Source organism: Ptychodera flava, chromosome 6, assembly GCF_041260155.1.
Source record: "Ptychodera flava strain L36383 chromosome 6, AS_Pfla_20210202, whole genome shotgun sequence".
NCBI classification, from domain to species: domain Eukaryota; kingdom Metazoa; phylum Hemichordata; class Enteropneusta; family Ptychoderidae; genus Ptychodera; species Ptychodera flava.
In genome coordinates this window covers 11,670,891-11,692,666 of record NC_091933.1, presented here as the reverse complement: position 1 = coordinate 11,692,666, position 21,776 = coordinate 11,670,891, and the positions used below count along the sequence as shown (strand labels likewise).

Sequence of the window (21,776 nt, the reverse complement as noted above, 5' to 3'; positions counted from 1 at the left end):
TACATACAGGTGCAGGCATGCTTGGATTCATACAAATAAATACTGAAATATTTGAATCGATTTATAGTCAAACTTTATTCATGAAAAATGAAAACTCATCAGTTTGCATCGAGAAAGCGTCACTGTTTATTTATATTTACACTTTTATTGAGCGGCCGAGTTACTTGTACAGTAATTTTCATCGGGGCTCAAGCAAAATTACAATAATTACATCTACAAAGGAACATTCATTTTCACATAATCTTTCAAGTCAGACTGAACGGTAAACAAAATCAGATAAGGGACGATTCAGAATTTACTTCCAGGGGGGAGGGTGGAGGATTTTCTATTTTCTCGGTGATTTTTTTCCATGGCCCCCCCCCCTAGTAAATTATAGAAAAAATCTATGGCCCCCCCTCATCTTTCCTGGTTTTTTTCCATGCCCCCCCCCCTAATATATACATGCATGCTTATATGGTACATTATAGACATATCTAGTCTAACAAGTTGCAGGAACTGTAGGGCCTAGTGGACATTAATCGATGATATAACAAATCATTTCAGGGTTATGTGACTATAAAAAGAATGATTTGCAGGGACTGCAAGTGGCACACTTTTGGAAAGGGTAGCAATAAACATATCTCGTTGTAAATTTCTAAAGAAAAGTTAATTACTAAATGTGAATACTTTTTTCGTTATGTCTCACTGATACATATGATGCACACAAAGACAAGCAAAGATGTCAGTTAGAAATGGTGAACAGAAAATCAGGGAGCAGATAATTGGCAAAGTGATATATATCTTGAAGTTTAATGGTACATCATTTGCAGATATCCAGATATTTCTGGAAAGTGAGATGTACATGTACATGCACACGTTCAGCATACATTTTCATTTGATGATGCTGAATATTTGCAGACTCACGGTGAAAGTTTTAAACATTAGGAATTAAAATTGGTGAAAGCCAACTTGTTTTTAATTTTCTCTTTTTTTTCTAATTTGGTTATCATAAAACCAAGTAGCTGCCACTGAAAGCAAAAATGCTGAGGAATATTTTAGAACATTTCTTGGACAAAACACCTTATCCAAAACATGAATTCACATTTTATTCTGCTCATTCCATTCACAATCCAATGTTCATATTAAAATGCAGACAACCCTGTGCAAGTCAAAATTCACATTTTGTCAGCAGTATTTTTCAAAATTGACTTTTTTAACAAACTTTAATTTTAAAATAGTCATGATGCGCATGTTTTCAGATGACACGAAACAATAAATGTTAATTTGTTTTTTTGCCTTTTCTGCCAGCCGCCACTGTGAAATCTTTGATTATACATATCAGAATGAATGGGACACATAAGTATTAGCATCAATACACAATGTGTAAGCCTATCCACATTTCTCCTAGCCTCATACACACTGAGATCACTTCTTGGACTACAGCAAATTTCTTGTGTACACAATATTTCAACAATCCGACACCATAGCATTGGCGCAGTGCCACATGATCTTCTGGATGCACATACAGGATTATTGGAAAATCAACCCTTTTGTAAATTTTTCACCATATATTTTTGACAGTAATACATAATATTTTTATTTTCAACATTAAAAAACTATTTGCTGAAAAGCACCTTGAAGATGAGACGGCCATAAATTTATTTTCAAAAAGTTTATAGTAGATGTAAGCACTGTAAAAAGTTATGTAGAACATTTAAAAATTTAGAAAGGGTAAAAATTGATGAGAATGATTATTGGAAAATCAACCCTTTTGTAAATTTTTCACCATATATTTTTGACAGTAATACATAATATTTTATTTTCAACATTAAAAAACTATTTGCTGAAAAGCACCTTGAAGATGAGACGGCCATAAATTTATTTTCAAAAAGTTTATAGTAGATGTAAGCACTGTAAAAAGTTATGTAGAACATTTAAAAAATTTAGAAAGGGTAAAATTGATGAGAATGAAACAGAAAAAAAGGAGCAGAAAAGAAGAGTAGCAGTAGCAGTAGTTTTCTCAAAGGATGAAGTGGGTGTATATTTGGGGTAAAAACCTCAATTTTTGTATTAATGATAAAAATTTAAGTCAAAATCTAGACAGTATTTTCTGAAATGTAATATTTCACTTGAAAGGAGAGTATTCATGTAGAAAAAAACAACTATTTTATTTGGCATTATCCATCCTCATTTTAAAATTGTAGGGGTTTAAAGACTGACACTCTAATAATTGATTAAAATCATGATCAGCAAAATTAAAATGCCTCTTATTCAAAATGCCTCTTATTAAAAATGTAAGAGCTTTATTGCCAAACAAAACCAATTGATAGTTGTTGTGTTATATAGCATTTAAAAAACATATGTGAAATTTCAGAAAATTTGACCCAGCTGGAGTGGAGTTAAATTCTTTGGAAATTTTGAAATTGGGAGGCAAAAGAAGCCAAGAAATCGGGTGATTTGCATACATTTGCATAAATTAACACTTCTTTATCATGCAACTTTCAACTGCTTTACAAGCTACAAGGTAAACCCGACCTTAAAAAGACATTTGCTGTAATTTTTAGCATTTGTTCAATGTTCATCTCTGTGTATCAGCATTTGTTTGTTATTCTATCACTACATAGAACACCCAATGCTGTATTTAGCAACATACCAGTGTGAACATAAATGACCATTGTTATTGTTGATAAATGAATTCTAGTCTGGACTTGATCTGAGATCTCTTTTCAACAAAAACAACCCTGACTGTTCACTGTATGGTTTGTATTGACATGCTAAATACTGGACATTTCATAACGCTTCAGGGAGGAGAACAAGATACTGGTATAGATGCATAAAACAAACCACTGTGAATATTACCGAATTTGGCAGCTAAAAGAGTTTAACTAAAAATGTTGAGTTTATCTGTCACCCAGGTAGCGTCTATGGTTCTCTTTTGTAGAGATCAGAAATTCTGGGCAAATATTGAATTGATGTTTTTTTCCTTGGCCCCCATTAAAGATTGTGGTATTTTTGTCTGGCCCCCTAAATTTTCTTGGGAAAAATGGGTGGCCCCCCCTGAAAATCCTCCACCCCCCCCCCCCTGGAAGTAAATTCTGAATCGTCCCTAAATACTGTAGACCATACCCTTTCAAACATTTAAATATTTAAATTGCGGTAAAGTAAAATATTTGTTGTCTGACAGACATGACTTGGGTTATTTTTATTTTATTTAAACTGTTATTTCAACTGTTCTGTAAATAAATCACTGTGTAGGCTCTGAAATGTTGAAATAGCCTGGCACTGATGAGATGAAATATTCTATCACTGACTTGTTGCTTGAACAAAGGAGGCAGTTCAAAACAACCTGTCCAACAATAAACAATGGCTGGTTAGCCTCCTCAACCCTTTCACCACCATGGTTTGGTCCAATCCCATCGTTTGGTGTTCAAGTTGGACCACTTCACAGGTAAATAGGGTAAAAGGGTTACATTTCCAGCCAAGCTTCTACTTACGCCCCCCCCCCCCTCCTGGGCTAATTAAATTTTCATAAATTCTCTGAAAACTTGTAAATCTGGGAGACCCTTTTTGTAAAATCATCTGTACAAAACATTACACTATTGTTGAGCTTGTCTACTGATTATTTTCATCATAGACCCTAAAAACAGAAGGTCTATGTTTTCATTCATTGACAAATATAGGAAACAATTCTGGCCTGACATAAAGAACTGCTCACACATAGCTTTGGGATGATGGATTTACCCATAGACTGATTTACCCTTCCCTGTCCAATGATCATAGATACACTGACTGCTGTCTGGTTATTCACTTGTAGACTAACAATGCCAAATGAATGAAAAGTTTGAACCTACCAAAGTTGGCAAGACTGAATAACACTGGATGTGTATGGAACAATCTAACCAGTCTAGGTTCTGTCACGTGGATAGAGGGACTGTGGTTCTGTGTTCAATAACAACAGAAGACTCCCTAAGTAAACCTGCTTGTTTTCAGGAGGACCTTTGGGCCCTCTGTTCTTCAGGTGCAGCTCAAAGTTTTGTATTTCTTCATTGTTTTCGATAAGGCTGACCTATAATATTCAGGGAAACAGAGTGGAAGTTTTAAACTGAGAATATTCCCTTATTCGCTGTATTCCGAACACAATCCTACAATCATATATTACTGCTCTTTGCTACTTCAAGTTTTCTGATGATGCGTCCGGAAGGTTTGCAATTTATTGGCTGACCATTGACACTAATGAATCATTTCAAAACAACCAATCAGCTACACAATGGAGAGTTTTAGACTCCATATGTTGCTGTGAAAAAATTACTATCTACCAATCATTTCAAAACAACCAACCAGCTGCACAAGGGACTTAGTTTTGGACTCCCTAAGTTGCTGTCAAAAATTACGATCTACCAATAAGCCAATGGGCTACCCATGGCCTGATCAAATGTCACAATCATATATTACTGCCATTGTTACTTGAAACGTATTGGCTAACTGAATATCATTGACATAAATGAATCATTTCAACACAACCAATCAGCTACACCATGGACTTAGTTGTGGACTCCCTAAGTTGATGTGAAAAGTTGCAATCTACCAATCAGATACACTAGTAACCTTCACAGCCGCTGCTTATTGGGCTGAAGCTTTTCTATAAGTCAATGGGCTACCCATGGCCAAAGCTGCTTTTACAGACAATCATATACAGTGAATTTCCAGCATCATGCTAGCAAGAGTACTTTTATTAATAAATATTGAATAAATTAGTTTGCAGTGGGCTGAAGACAGTAAGAGTGTCAACTGATCCCCTTGGATTACAAATGACGCAGCTTGCAATAATCCAAACACCTGGAGAAATTAAATGTAGCTTTCATTTCTCTCATATAAGAGAAGCGTATTGACAGGGATAGCTAGGTTCCAGTTTCTCACTATACTATATGCCTGTACTTCATGTCAGTAGTCTCTTCCTTGTTGAGATATCTGGTGCAGCAAGATCAAATCTCATCATCCTTTTTGTATTAAAGACAATAAGGGTGCAGAATAAAAGACACATGATCTGAAATTGGAGGTGAAAAAAAGAAAAACAACATGAGTGGATACTGAACTTTTGAGGACTAAGGGAGTATGGAAAGTTTAACTATACCTAGCAAAGAGTGCAATGGGAAACTCATGACATCCTGAGAGATTTTGTTGAGGACTGGGAACATGAATACAATGTACAAGTCAATGGCTTGGAACTTTGAAAACATTTTTTTTCTGCCCTGCTACATGGCTGCTTTGGTGAAACATAGGGGGAACCTAGTGAATGACCGTGTAACACAAAGGCGCTTACGCATAACAACGATGAACTTGAGGTTAATTTTGTGTATACATTTGCAAGCTGATCATCCATGACAGTACAGTCAAAGTTAAACAGTGAGGTATAAGTTTAACAGTTCCAAGATAAACCATAACATGGAACTGCACACAGTACTGGGTAGGCTTTTATAAAATGAAGTTGCAGAAGAATAAGTTACATAAAATGTCTCTACATTTCATATATTTCAGAAGATGGTATACGTGAATCCTTCATTACTCTGGCACTGCATACAGGCAAACTGTTCAAGCAAAACCATATTCATCAATAGAAAACATGTAAGGTACTCCGTAATTTTTGCACAAATTTTTCCTCACTGTACTACAATATAACAGAGATTCCACATAAATTTCCATTTCAATAGAAAGAGAAAAACTTGCTGCTGACTTGTTAAACACCTGGAGCCACAATTATACATATTGAAAATATACACACAACCCACAATATTCATATGGTGTACATATATTTTTTTTGGAAATGCAAAAATTCAGCAATTGAAGCCTGAGGTTTGATTCACACATCTTGAGATATGTTTCTGTGATATAAAGCAGCCATCACTCATGACACAGAACACTATAATTGGTCAATGATTATTCATATGTAAATACATAATAAATGGCATACACCCAGTTACCATGGAGCGCAGTGAAGTAGACTGGTTCACAGTACATGGACACTGGGACAAGTGCATGTTAAAGATCAAGTCACTGAGTTTTGAGTCTCTTTATCCTACCATGATCAAAATTACAGTAACATAACTCTGAGTTTCTTGCTATTCCCTACTCTTCTAATAAACTACAACAAAACCACCATAGATATATATCCCAGGAAAGGTTTCTCAATACTGCTCTAGGTTATCAAATTTATCATTCAAGCTAATCAGTGGGCAACAATAATTTGGTGTTTTGTACATCATCTGAGGTTGACATGACAACAAGGGCTATTGTGAAAATACATAATCAGGAAAATGTTACTGGCATTAATGGTGACAACCAGTGGAAAACAATGCAGAGGAAAATTTAGTGATTAATACCAAGGTTTTCTAAAATTTTAGAATGATTAGCATGGGTGAGTTTATGGAGAGATTGAATCTCTGTGTGTATAACTTACACTCAGCACTGTCATATTGCTGGCGTACTTACATCATATGAATGAAAATGATGGGAAAAGGGCATCGGAAGAATTTTTTTCATTGATTCAATTTTGTTGTCAAATTTAAGGTAGAATGCACCTCAAGGACAGATATTCAGACCCCCAAACTTTTACAATTCTTTTCTGATCTACCATTTGTGGGGGGGGGGGGGGGGGGGGGGAGGGGGCTCATTTAAAGAGCTCTTGAAGTAAGAAACATTTCCACTGTCTTAGTTTTTTGAAAATCAAACATTTTATTTTTCCCATTTAGAGTTAGCACAGGGATAACGGCCATTTTGAATTTCAAATATCAGTAAACGTAAGGTCATTTGTTTCTCTAGTATCAAAATTTGCATGGTGACCCCCTGATTTAGTGAGTTCCTGATTTAGTGAGAGAATGGTTGTAAATTTCATTGAGGAAAGATTTAAGCAAAAGTTTAAGTCTGACTTTGGAGACACATATATCGCCTTAACAGAAAACATAAAACAGCAGTGTACCTGGTAAGAACTCAAGGGGAATAAAGCCATATTGCATAGCCAACATGGTTATGCTATATATATTAACGGATATTAATTTGGAGTACAGTAAGTTTGACTTACATAAACAAATAGGGCTCATGGTGGATATATCATACATATTGTATATCACTCACCATAATTAATCTGTAGAATTAATTAGTAATATTTCAAACTGAAAAGAATGGTGATCAAATTTCTACCGTACTATGGCAGATCTGTGTCAGTATACCAGCTTAATATCATTTAGAGAAGGTATTATTTTGACGTACAATATTTTTATTGGAGAACCAGAGTAAATAATTACAGCTAATTACTACAACTGTTACTATGAATAAACTATGCTTATACGCACAAAACATTAGATTTGGAATAATCTATTTTGTTCAATGATATAGATTTGAGACTTGGCCACTGACAAGATTCACGGACAGACAAACAGACATCAATAAAACAAAACTGTTACGCATGAAGCTTGTCAAGAAGATGCTGAAAGATTGAAATTATGATCATTCGCATGCGTAGCATCCAAAGAGAGGAAAATTAGTATTTTTTTATTTTAAAATGTATGTAAAAATGAAACTAAAATGCATCCTATAAATAATGATCTGAAAAGTACATACATGAGTGTGGATTTCAAGAATGCATTAAGGAACCTGAGCAATACTGGCATAAAAGATCCCATTTCCTGTGATGTGGGACCACCAATGTTTCAACGCAGATCAGTAGATCTGTACAAGTCTGTAAGTTATCAGAGAAGTAAAAAGTTGTTGCAGCTTTAATGAAAAAAGAATAAATATAAGACAGCAAGACAAGGTGAGACCACTGGGTGATTAACCCATTACCAATATGATACTTCTTGAGTGAAAAACAACATCTATGGGTCTGGGAAAAACAGTCCTACCATTGAGGACTGTGCATGGTAAGTGTGTCATAAAATGAACATGCTGGTAGCTCACCGTTGTTGGAATTTGGACCAATAAGACGAGGTCAATAGGGGCATTCAAACTTCTGACCTTGACCTTATTCAATCTGACACACAACTATCAATCAACAGTACCATCTGCAATAACCTGGCGGAAACACGCTGTAAATAGAAATAAATTGTTATTTATGACTGCATAATTTATGCATAATTTATGTCCGATCTATTATGATATTGTAAAAACATCATAAAGGATTACAAGACTGGTTCAAAACAGTCAACTCATGCACCTAGATACAAATCATGCAGTACAAAGCAATATTATAATCTGGAAAACTTTCATTATCATATGCCCTCAAAGAAGACAGCAATCACTGACTAAACTGACTGTATTTCACAGATATGTGTTCTTTCTTCACCATATTCTATATTTTTCACCTCGTTAATTTCTTGAAAGGTACTGGTTGCCCAGCAACAAAATTATCCAAACACTCAGCATCCAACACATCTTCACTGGGACAAACATGGAAATAAAGTTTATCACCTATTAGCAATCCTTGATTGGAGATCAGAAATTCTTCAAATGTTTTCATCTTGATAGTCCAAACTTTGACAATTGGGGTCTATAATGATGCCTTATACCAGAATTATCAACTCTATCAAACATAACATACAATATTAAATTTTTAGGGAAATCTGAAGTGTCCATGAGTTTAAATTTCGCTGGTTTCAGAAGTGGATTGATCAAGCTTTAAAATAATGATGTCTGATTTGGAAAATCCATTGTAAATAAGAACTTTTGACCTCAATTTTGTGTTAGTAAATTTGACCCACATTTTGTTCTTTAATGCCTCAGCCTCTGAAATGTTGTAATTGAAAAGACTGTGGACTAGAAACTGTTTAGGTAAAACCCTGCACAGAATCAGATAGGTCCACGGAATATATGTTGTACAGATTATCACTGTATTTGAAACAATCCATTGCAGATGTTATTCCTGCGGTTTGGCCTGTCCAGAGAATATTAACTCTTTTATCACATCTATAATACACAGAAGTAATCTATGAAAAGCATACACAGTATGAGGAAGCAGTCAAGCATGAACCAAAAGATTTGTTTGATAAAGGGGAGCAGTTTTAAAAAATGATTTGATAACTAATATACCCATATTTGTTATATTAATCCTATGATCAAAGAACTTGATGTACCCATGTTGCAAAAAATTGTTGTCAAATCGATGGGTTATTACTCTATATGGCGGGCAAAATGATACAATGTTTTCTTGTATTTCTACGTGTAGGCCGAAGCAATTGGCTCATAATTGCTCTGCCCAGAAGTAATCCCCTACCTTATATACAAACAAAAACATGTCTTTTTTAGCTGATGGTTTAACTTGAGACAATCACACCATCTTCTTTGGTATCAATACTTGCAATAATTTTGTCTTTATAGATGCAATCGTAATATCGAGAGCAATTTAGTCTTTACGTTTACCTGAGGTCAGATTCAACTGAGATAATTATCTATTTTACCATGATGTCATTTAAGAATTATGATGTAAATCCGAGACAACTTGAAGAAGTTACAACACAGTGGAAAGTGAATCCTCTAGGCCTTTTAAACCTAGAGTCCTGCAAGGTTAAATTCACTGTCAGGTCAAGTTGATTCAAACCAGTAAAGGCTATCAGGTCCAATGAGACATTTATTAACAAACTTTAACATTTGATGACCTTTGAAACTATAGATAAACTAAATTGTAGAGATAGATATTTTAATTTTGGCGATTCTTTACTGATTTGACCTGACAAAAATAATACATATAATGGAAATGTGTATCACAATGACTTGATGTGTAAATATGCAAACTCACCTTTATTAGCTTTATGCTATTATGGAATAACTAGAATTTAAAACAAGTTACAACTTCAATGTTGCACCAAAACAATCTTTTTGGTTTTGACAAAACAAAGTTATCAAGATGGGATTGGAAGTTATATGAGCAAACATTATTATATTCAGGGTTCTGCCAAAACTTAAAATGGGAGGATAAGTAAATGGTCTGGAATCCTAGTCTTAATTGCTTCTGTTTTAGATTATGACTGTTTCATCCTTCTAAGGGAGCGTTCAGTTATTATGGCCGGGGGTGGGCCGGCAAAATCCAGGGGGGGTCACCTCAAATTTAAAAACTGCAAAGGGGGGGTCATGTATTTTTCAAACAGCTCAGAGGGGGGTCACTTAATTTTCATAAGTATCCGTCCCGTCAAAAAGCAGTTTCAGTGTTTAGAAATATTCTGGGAGATAAAAATGATTCGTTGCATGATTTCATTCTCTGAAGTTATTCACCTGTAAATCTGAACAAAAGTATAATTATCTGTCACATGAACATCTTGACTTGACAACTCTGAGGCTTGTCTTATTGTAAATCAAGCTCACTGCACTGAGGGCAATGAACAATTCCTATTACTTACATATTAGAGATATAGCAAGTTTTGTCAGGGAAATTATTTAACAGTTACCTGTACTGAGACTACTAATACCATGAAAAGTTAAATAATACTTTTAGGTGAAATTCGTTTCTTCGCCTCGATAAAGTTTGTATGTACATGTGCGATGTGTGATAGTGAGCATGCGTGAGTGAGTGCTTCACGAACTCTACAACGGAGCGGAGCGGTCTCAACTTAGCCGGCTATTGAACCACTCTTTTTTGAGAGTGGGGATTTAGTCGAGCGGTTCTCTCTGTGGCCTCTCCGCTAGGCGACTGATGCCGTATGTTGTGGGTTCGAACCTGATTGAAAACTAGCCGTATTTTCTATCCTGGGTTGATAGCTCTGCTGGTGGACAGAATTGTCCCCGAGGTTATCGTTCGCCCAGTTAAAGCGATGAAATTCGTTTCTTCGCCTCGATAAAGTTTGTATGTGCGATGTGTGATAGTGAGCATGCGTGAGTGAGTGCTTCACGAACTCTACAACGTGTGGAGCGGTCTCAGTCAGAAAAATGTAACAACTTAGCCGGCTATTGAACCACTCTTTTTTGAGAGTGGGGATTTAGTCGAGCGGTTCTCTCTGTGGCCTCTCCGCTAGGCGACTGATGCCGTATGTTGTGGGTTCGAACCCGATTGAAAACTAGCCGTATTTTCTATCCTGGGTTGATCTAAGCTCTGCTGGTGGACAGAATTGTCCCCGAGGTTATCGTTCACCCAGTTAAAGCGATGAAATTCGTTTCTTCGCCTCGATAAAGTTTGTATGTGCGATGTGAAGTGAGCATGCGTGAGTGAGTGCTTCACAAACTCTACAACGTGTGGAGCGGTCTCAGTCAGAAAAATGTAACAACTTAGCCGGCTATTGAACCACTCTTTTTTGAGAGTGGGGATTTAGTCGAGCGGTTCTCTCTGTGGCCTCTCCGCTAGGCGACTGATGCCGTATGTTGTGGGTTCGAACCTGATTGAAAACTAGCCGTATTTCCAATATCATAATTGTTGTCCACATCTGAACTTTTAAATACCCTATTTGAATCAAGTACATTTGTCTCAATTATCAAACACCTATAAAAGCACAAATTAATATAGTTTAGCATTGTAAAAAAATTATTCTTAGTTTTCTCATAGACTCCAGTGTATAGTGAATCAGCATTTCGGTGAAATTCCAAAATCAAATTTCTTGCACACATATCAACCTTTAACCATCCTAGGCTAACTAAGTACTTTACCAGATATGAACTGTAAATGCTCACGTGTTTAATTATATATTGCAGTTATGTGTAAATTTGAACCTTTGCCACATGTTTGCAACTTCATTGAAAGTATTATGATCAACATAATGAACAATATTCACCACAGATTAAACTCTATAGGTCATTAAGTATTCAAATACGCAATTAGCTGAAATAGAAATAATTAATTTCTTTGACTGCTGTCATTGTATCACCACTTTATATAGCAAGTGTAATTGCATGCCTTTGGTCAAGTCCTTCAAACTATATATTCCAAACTTTGAAAGCTCATTAGATATGCAAACTATAAATTAGCTGACATGAAAACTTAAGTGCGAAATGACTATCAATATTGGTATAACCTGGTATAATCATCAATGTACATAGCATGTTATGCCAACTTTGATCAAATAAATCCAAGTATATATCCCTCATTAGGAAAGTTCATTAAATACACAAATTAGGAATTGGCTGAAGCAAAAATGCTTAATGCCTTTCAATAATGTTAGCCTACATAATAGTATCTTTAATGTACATAGCAAGTTTTATCAATTTTGGTCATGTAAATTCAAATATATATCCCTAATTTCAAAAATTCATTAAATATGCAAATTAGGAGCTGGATGAAGTAAAAATGCTTAATGACTTTCAGTAACGTCGTATCATAGTATCTTTATGTACATAGCAAGTTTCGTCAACTTTGGTCTAGTCAATACAGATAAATATCCCTGATCATGAAAGTTCATTAAATATGCAAATAAGGAATTGGCTAAAGTTCAAATGCTTAATGACCCTTACCGAAAATTATTTCTACTGCAAATTTGCCGTAAGTTTGCTGCAAATATGCAGCAAGCATATAGCTTGCAGGAAGGAGTTGCAGAAGTTTGCAGCTAGCTGTGACCCTCCTGCAAACCCTTAAGTCAGTTTGCTGCAAATTTGCGGCAAACCAGGTTATTGCTGCAAATATGCAGCAACACATGATTGACATATTACCCACTATTTCATTACCAGGGAGTACACACTACACACTGAGTACTGTTGCACTTTGTGACCAGTCATATGTAGGCCTAAGCAACACAAAATTGATCTTTCATTTACATTTTATGTTCATTTATTTCATAACAGACAATCCACTTTTTAAATTATAATAACTGGTAATGCTAGATAAAGGACAGCTTCAGTTAAGCTGGTGAAAGCATTGCATAGATATAAGAGTGCATATACTGTAGTGACACAATGTAATAAAAGTACCCTTTGACAATCCGGTTGGGTAAATTATGGTTGGATCGAAAACTGAATTTTAGGGAAACAAATTTTAAAAACAGGGACTTGTCTGTCTCGCCCTTGCACGTCTTGCGAGTTACACCCTGTATTTTCTGCGAATGATACCAAAATGCAAACAGTTTCGAACGAAATGCGCGTCTGATGATGGTCCAGGGTTCGCGGTAGAGGTCGCCACAGTCGCAAAATGCGACTAAAACTCGTTTGTGGCGAACAAAAACTCATCGGCAATCGCCACGATCTCAAAAGCGTGGCGACAGCTGATTTCTATAGTCGAAATTGATAAAACTAAACTGTCCAAATCTTAATGCTTTTCCACTGATATAAGACAACATAAAAAACTCTTTAGTTAAAGCACTTACTGGAAATTGTAAAGGAAGACAAAACAGAAAACAGTTACAATTACATTCTCGCGATCTCGATCTCCATGAACTGGCATTCCGATCACGTTGATACTAAGATAGACAACCATAGCCAAAAGCAGCAAAACTCAGTGACGATTCCGAGCTTTATTGACACAGTATTTCATATCGCAGTATCAAATCAAATTGATTACACAATCCTTGATCAGCGACATTTAGTGAAATTTCCACATTAATCATAACTTGAAAAAGTAAACGTGAAACAAAGACGTCGTGTATGCTGTCGATCAACAGCATAGTGTGAAACGTAAACTAACTGGCATGGCATGTGCATTGACTGCACAAAAAAGCAAGTCGACATTGCAATATCAAACGGTCTACATCTTGTGAAAACAATGACAGACCAGTGAAAGTTGTAATAGTCACCGGTAAAAACTCTTCACTGATGAAAGGATAATAGCGTCAAACAAATGAAATTGCATATTTAGAGAAGGAAAACCAACGTCGCATCGTGGCCTTGAGTGAGAATAACAATGGCGGATGTGCGGAGTGGGACTATTCCATTTAGGTAACGGGGGTACGGAGGGACACAGATTCATGAAGGTACTGGCAAAACGTGCCATTTTCCTAACGATGCTGTCGCGGGAACTTCAATGTCTCATTGTTGTAACACCTTTTAATAGTTTTTCTGATCGGAAAAGTAATTTTACTAACTGTAATCATCTATTATACGCGCATCACCTTTCTTTATCGGGGTTTAAGTAGGGTAGGCATGTAAAGTAAAGTGAAGTAAGCCTTTATTGAAATCCTATCCCAATTGGGGATCTTGATCATAAAGTACAATATAGGTTTTGCAAAATCAACAACAAAAGAGTATATATAGATGAGGATGTAACATGTTCATCAATATTTTACTCTTTTCATTTTTATTTTGGTCTGAGTTCAAACAATTTTCCCAAATCACATAATGATGATTTGATTGTTCTTGAAAAATGTTCATAAGGTCTTGTGTGTCTCTGAATGTGTTTTTTACAAATGTTTAGTTTACTTAAAGATCATGTCTACTGTCCGTGTAGCCTTTGCAGTGAAAAAAGAAATGTATAGTCTCATGTATCTCATATATATATATATATATATATATATATATATATATATATAATATATATATATATATATATATATATATATATATATATATATATATATATATATATATATGTGTGTGTGTGTGTGTGTGTGTGTATGCATTTATGAATGTATTACATCAAAAACTTGAAGACTGAAGCATATTTCTACCAGCATTTAGTATGTGTGGCTAATGAAAGTTGCGTGTGGCTAATAAAATGAGGGCCAAATTAGCCACACCGAGTAAGTGTGGCTACTAACTTGAAATCCTACCGCTAACCCTGTGGTCTATAATAAGGACACGTCGTAGACTTTTGTTACTGCAAATCTGTACCTAATATTTCCGCTACTACCTCCAAGCAGAGTAGTGGCTGTTCTCCAAGCTATATCCCATCAATATATACGGTATACGGTACGTACAATGCACTGCAGCTTACACTCTGTGTCCCATCGATGCCGCTAACAAAATCTCGCCTTCTGATAACATGGGTGGAGGTAAAAGGCTTTTGTCCACGTTTTCAGCGTTAGAGTTATATTGCCGAGCACAAATTTGAGGTTTAAAATTACACTCCATCCCGAGTCGCTGTACTAAAATTCAATGCGCTACACAACTTCACCAACGTCCAACACGTCCTGTGTTTCAGCTAGCTGCGAGCAGCCGACATGTTGACACTCTCCGGTCACGGTTCATCAAGGTCAGGTCGCGCATTGATATTGATTCTTCGTACTGAAGAATTTTTACTCTCTCTTTAGTCTTTCTATGATAAAAATAACCAGTTTCATTAAACTAATAAATTAAATGCTATACTATTGAGTATGAAATATAACGGATTGGTGCACATGTAGAGTCAATTCCAGCGTTTAAAAACGGGACTACATTATCAATCGCGTAATGATTTATAGATCGCACTTCCGTAATCGTCATGAGGCTTGATCGGCGCGAAGTTAGATTTTAGTACCATCGGCCAGTGTCGGCTGCGTACTTGTGATCAGGGAGTTATCTAGTGGACAATTTCGTGATCTTTCTATGGAATCGCCAGCCAAATGATATCACATAGTTGCAAAAACGTGTATACAGTACCAGGGACAGGCGAAGTTCTAATTTGTGAACGCGAGCGGCAGTAAAGATGCCGACTATATTTTCTGAGTACGGTATTTACACACAGCACGGAGAGACCTGCAACCGGGAATCGTCCAGCGTCTGCGAGCCGTTCACAAATGTAAGTCAATGTACCGTTCGTCTGTACATCGCTATTAATGTTCTGTAATCGTTGTATTGCAATGTTTACCTATAGATAAAGTTTCGTTGAGTACTGATTCACACTAGAATTCACTTTCGTTTCACAACAGTTAATACGTACAGTAAGTGCTGAGATTTTTGCAGATTGTCACCGTCGTGTATGTAAACAACGTACGGCGAGTTGTCCACTGTCGGACATTTTAATCATTATTAATTTAATTTCGACCATTAATATTTATGCTTATCTGCTTCAATTTTTCAACTTTTTTTGTCTCATTTTCAAATAATTATTGATTTCTTTCATGAAATTTACAATGTTTGGTCAGACGGTAAAGACTTACACTCTTCCCTGAACGATTTATATTTTTCAGAATCCATTGCTGGTACACTAAAGGGGACAAGAAATTCAGAGAACAGAAAGCCAAATCGCAGCCTTTGACAGTAATTTAAAAATACATGAAACTTCTCAAGTCAAAAGAAAATCTTGGCATGATCATGACACTTATGTGGCATGAAATGAACATGGCATATAAAATAAATTGTACCACAATTGAATTTAACCTTTTTTTCTCTGTCGTTTTTTTATTAATAATAACAACTTTATTTGCGCTGACCATTGTTTCGCATGAAAGTGGTATTTCAGAGCTTAGTTGGATAAAACACATCTCGTGCTGTCCCCAGTCTGCCTTAGGATTTGTCAGGTTTTCATTCTTAACTGTGTCACTGACATTGGCCATGTCTACACAAGTGATCCTACAACTTCTGTGTACATATATCTGAAATGAACTTATATTTTTGGAGAAGATAAAAATTTTGAAACTTGTGGTACAATAGGTACAATACAAGAAATTTTGCTGTCACTTAATTGTTACTTCTTTGGTTTTCAGTATCTCTTGTCTATTATAATGTATTTAGTTTTCTTACTATAACTGAAATTGGTAAAAGTTTATTCCAGAGCTGACTGTTGTAGAATTATACCAACTTTTGAAGGAAATTTTGTATGGGTAATTTGCAGCAAATTTTCAGTAATATTCAAATTAATTTGCCGCAAGTTTGCTGCAAGGATTGTGCCGCAAATTTGCTGCAAAGAGTTTGCAGCAACGTTGCGGCAGGGACATTGCTGCATATTTGCAGCAAGTTCACAAGAAACCTAATTTGCATCTGAAAAATGAACCACCCGCATATTTGCGGCAAATAGTTTGCTGCAAATTTACTGCAAAGCTTGCGGCAAATTTGCAGTAACAGTTTGCGGGAGGCCTTAAATTTCGGTAAGGGGACTTTCAATAATGTTCTATCATAGTATCTTTAATGTACATAGCCAGTTTCGTCGACTGTGGTCTCGGAAATTCAGATAAATACCCCTAATTAGGAAAGTTCATAAAATATGCAAATTAGGAATGGCTGAAGTAACAATGCTTAATGACATTTAATAATGTTCTATCATAGTATCTTTAATGTACATAGCAAGTTTCATCAATTTTGGTCATGTAAATTCAAATATATATCCTTAATTTCAAAAGGTCATTAAATATGCAAATTAGGATTTGGATGAAGTAAAAATGCTTATTGACTTTCAGTAATGTTAAATCATAGTATCCTCAATATGCATACCAAGTTTCGTCAATTTTGATCGAGTAAATTCAGATATATATGCCTAATTAGTAGATTTCATTAAATATGCAAATTAGTAATTATCTTTCACGTCACCCCTTAATAACTTGCACAGCTGATATATCTTGATGTGATCAACATTTGTAGCAAATCTCATCAAATTGTGTGCAGTCGTTCTCAATGTATAGCCGTTTTTTCTAAAATCATTAATTATGCAAATGAGCAAAAAGTAAGCAAGCTACACCCACCAAAAACTAATCAGTTCTTGCCATTTGCAAACTGAATCTATGTACCAGATTTGATTCTGATCTGATGAGCCGTTTTTGAGATATTGAGCACACAGACAGACAGACACACAGACAGACAGACAGACAGACAGACAGACAGACAGACAGACAGACAGACATCGCTGCGACATATGCCCACGTGTGTCAACACGTGAGCAAAAAATGAATTATCAACCGCTATAAATACACAGATTTTGATACTTTTGTATTGGAAAAAAATTATTCATATTTTCCTCATAGACTCCCATGTACAGTGAATCTACATTTTGGTATAATTCCAAAATCCAATTTCTGGCGAACACATCCATTTGTTACCACCCTAATCTAATCAAGTACATTGATATCAATAATCGAGAGTACATAAATACATGGGTTTACCTATTTTCGTATTGGAAAAAAATTATTCATACTTTCCTCATAGACTCCCATGTATAGTGGATGAACATTTTCAGTGAAATTCCATAATCAGATTTCGTGTACACATAATATGCACCTTTAACCATCATATTCTAATCAAGTACAATTATGTTAATTATTGAACGTCTGTATATGCACAAGTACACCAAGTTTTTCATTGGAAAAAAATTATTCACAATTTTATCATTGACTCCCATGTATAGTGGATGAACATTTTTGGTGAAATTCTAAGGTCAAACTTTTTGTCCACATGCCAGTTGTAACAACCCTATTTCATTTAAAGTACATTTATGTAAATTATCAAATATCTATAAATGCATAGATATAGTTTTGCATTGAGAAAGTATTACATAGATTCCTCATACATGTATGAGAAAATATATGTATACCATGTATAGTGAATCAACATTATCAACAGCTGATTTTTAATTAAATCCAAATATCAAAATATGTACACACACGCTTGCGCAAAAATATTGCGATCCACCAGTAATTTCTGTCCAACCCCTTTGAGGGGTAATTTCAAAATTATAGCAAGTCAGAATGGGAAATCTGAGCATTAACACCTTTTGAGTTTGTAAGGAAGGTCATTTGAAAAAAATCTAAGCTCTTTTTTGGGGGATTCTATCGCTCCATACCCCTGAGGTGTTTGTGTGTGCAGCTAATTTACTCAAGCAATGGGGGGGGGGGGGGGTCATGAAATTTTTGTCATCTTGAAAGGGGGGTCATCAATTTTTGGGTACAATGGGTAGGGGGGGTTTCACTTATTTTGAGTGATGCGCAGGAAGAATTTGCCGGCCCACCCCCGGCCATAATAACTGAACGCTCCCTAACAGAAGCCTTGTAAACAACTCATTTGTTGGTTGTCAACTTTGTCTTACCTATCCAACCCTATGGATGCCATGAACACTTTGCTGATCCCAGTCTATTAAAATCTTCCTTCTAGCTGTCAGCTTTCAGAGTCAAATAACGAAAAAACTTCAAGAAAGAAACAGAGAAAATAAATTAATGAAATAGGCTAAAAGGCAGAGACATGTACGTAAGCAAATTGGTTCAATCATGTAATGTTTCATATCTCACTGAGCTTTAGAGTACAGGTCACTGGAGCCGGCAGATAAACCAATCTTTTTGAAAATTTCAAAAATTCACTTGAATTCCTACAGAACAGTGTTTTTTTTGCATAGTTTATATAAATATTCCTTATAAGTATAGCCTATAAAATTCAGTTTCTTTATTCATCGAAAGAGCCAGTCTTTCGCAAAAATACACCTTTGCAAAACAAAGGCAATTCTCACATTGTCTATCACAAACGCTTTAAAAAATGACAAGTTTTCATTCAGTTGCTAGTGTTAGCGATAGATCATTGGCATGAAATTATAGCGGACGCAAGAAATTGTCACATTTTTCATCTCTTTTGTTTGTAACCCAGTTACCTTCATTTTAACCATTCTTGTCTTCAATGCAAATTGTAAGTTTTTGTTCTACTCCCAAAAGCATGTTTAAACACCCACTATTTAGCTTGTCAAAACAGTGTCTCTATGTGAAACATGTATGGATACTGTTTATATTTGAATTCTAGTCTGACCAACAATCCCCTGTCAACAAAAATAATGCAGTCTATCTGATTGGGCTAGGTGGCCAAGGTGCACACTGTGTATCTCAACATGCTATGAGGAAAAGAACAAGAAACTGTAAATTAGTTGACATTACAAATAAAAATATTGAACAATTCATTAAAAATTACATCTACTGTCCCTTTATTGTGTCAATTACACTTTTTGTCACTGCCAGCAATCTTTAAGCATGTTCAAGACAGTAAATAACATATCTTACTTTTTTGAAGCGTAATGAAATTGGCAAAATGATGTCAGCAGACTGCAACTTTATTGCTTTCAGTAGAGGCATATGTTTTTCAATCCTAGGGCCAAAACTGGCATCGGTAGGAAATTTATGCCAATTATCTATAACACTAGAAAAAGGCAAAAATGCCAAAAACCTCAGCAAACAACCAAGGATAAATTGACCATTTTACTATACATCATGCATCAAAATTATTTGTGATTGCTATTGATTTTCAGATATTTTATAACAGAAAATCCAAGTGATGACTTACATGGCATCTGGGCATATTGTCTCTCTCTTGGATAAACACACTACTCTGTGCAGAGAATTGCCAACAATATTACTGAATCTATGGCTGAATAATTGTCAGTAATACTGTGAAGTAGAAAATGTGTACATGTATGAATTGAATGTTAACACATGTAGGCAAGTTGATGCATTAGCAGCATTTTTTAATCATAATGGTTCTTTCTGTATGCCACTGTTTATCTATATTCCAGCATTGCATGGAATGGATAGTGAGAATTGCAGAATTAAATCTTTATACTTTATTGACAAATAAGTTTTATTAAGTCACCTTGTGTACGCCACTACAAAACTCAAGCTGATGTCAGTATTTCCAGGAATCCATAACAAAGTTGCTGATAAATTTTGGAATGTATTACCCACTCCTAAGTATATCACTGAACTTGATGAACTCACAACTTTCATCACTTCCTCGATCATCTTTTCAGGGCTCTGTATAGCAAAATTGCACAAAAAAACAAAAGGAATTGAACAAAAACATGGTGATGTGTGCATCGCTAACACTCACATCTTGATAAGATCCAAGCAAAGTGTCATAAATTTTAAATTTCCCTATTAAATCGGAAGTAAAACTAACTTTCTACGTTCGAATACTGTTACTGTAGCATAGTCTTACATGTTTGCTATAGGCCAACGTTCTTTGTGGTTTGGCGCATGTGGTACGGCAGAAACAAACAAACAAAAACAATAACGACAAACAAGCAAACAAGCAAACAACAGCATCTTCCTGGATTACACATGTCACACTGATGGGCCGTGTCTAACCTGCCACAAATGACTGCCCTGATCCTACGTATCGGCTAGCGAAGATCGGGGATTTCTTGAAGTCTTGACAACTGATCACAGCAGCTGTACTTTGAATAAGGGACCGTTCAGTTTTTACGGCTGGGGGGGGGGCCGGCAAAATCCAGGGGGGGGTCATCATAATTTTGGAATCCAAGAAGGGGGGGGTCATCACTTTTTCACTGGTAGGAAAGGGGGGGTCACCACATTTTCAAAAACATAATACCTACAATAAAGTCCACTTTATGCCATGGCCATGATTGACCCTCTTTACCGGCGGGCCGCCTTCGGCGGCCCAATACAATAAATATACTTCATGTATTACCCATGACCCTCTTAGCGGGCAGACGCCTTTGGCGGCCCACTCCAATTAGGTTTACTTCATGCAATGGCCATGATCGACCCTCTTTACCGGCGGGCCGCCTGCGGCGGCCCACTACAATAATTTGACTTTATTGTAATACCCCATGACCATCTTAACGGCCGGACGCCTTCAGCGGCCCTGTTCAGTAAAGTTTACTTCACGCAATGGCCATGATCGACCCTCTTTTTACCAGTGGGCCACCTTTGGTTGCCCACTAGAATAAAGTTGACTTTACGTAATGATCCATGACCCTCTTAACCGGAGGGCTGCCTTTGGCGAACCACTCCAATAAAGTTTACTTTATACAATGTCCGTGGACATAAGTTGTCTATGGAAATGAAGTTAAAAATTGCCTTACAGTCGTCCTAATTAACAGACGTTTGCATGGATGTGGCTGAGAAGTTTGTACACTGGCATCTCTGCTACACGAATAAAGTGCGCCGCGTACCAGAGTTCAAATCCAAACCGTGCGGGTAAATTTGACATATGGGTTTTGGTTATTTTTCAGTGGGGGGGGGGGGGGGGGGTCATCAAATTTTTTCGTCTGACAAAGGGGG

General features: G+C 36.1%; 2 long non-coding RNA genes across 3 annotated transcripts; one reads left to right on the top strand and one right to left on the bottom strand.

The window, feature by feature from the left end:
• Nucleotides 1-3,092: 3,092 nt before the first annotated feature.
• LOC139134835 (uncharacterized) lies at nucleotides 3,093-20,585 on the bottom strand. 2 transcript variants are annotated; one of them, XR_011552889.1, is made up of 4 exons: nucleotides 20,344-20,585; nucleotides 18,806-18,902; nucleotides 7,930-8,057; nucleotides 3,093-5,023 (listed from the first exon to the last, which is right to left on the bottom strand). It is a non-coding gene; the product is annotated as an uncharacterized lncRNA (long non-coding RNA). The 2 variants fall into 2 exon arrangements; XR_011552888.1 differs by lacking the exon at nucleotides 20,344-20,585 and having other exon boundaries at nucleotides 18,806-19,079.
• LOC139134833 (uncharacterized) lies at nucleotides 15,295-16,169 on the top strand. The gene is made up of 2 exons (XR_011552887.1): nucleotides 15,295-15,589; nucleotides 15,981-16,169. It is a non-coding gene; the product is annotated as an uncharacterized lncRNA (long non-coding RNA).
• Nucleotides 20,586-21,776: the final 1,191 nt, after the last annotated feature.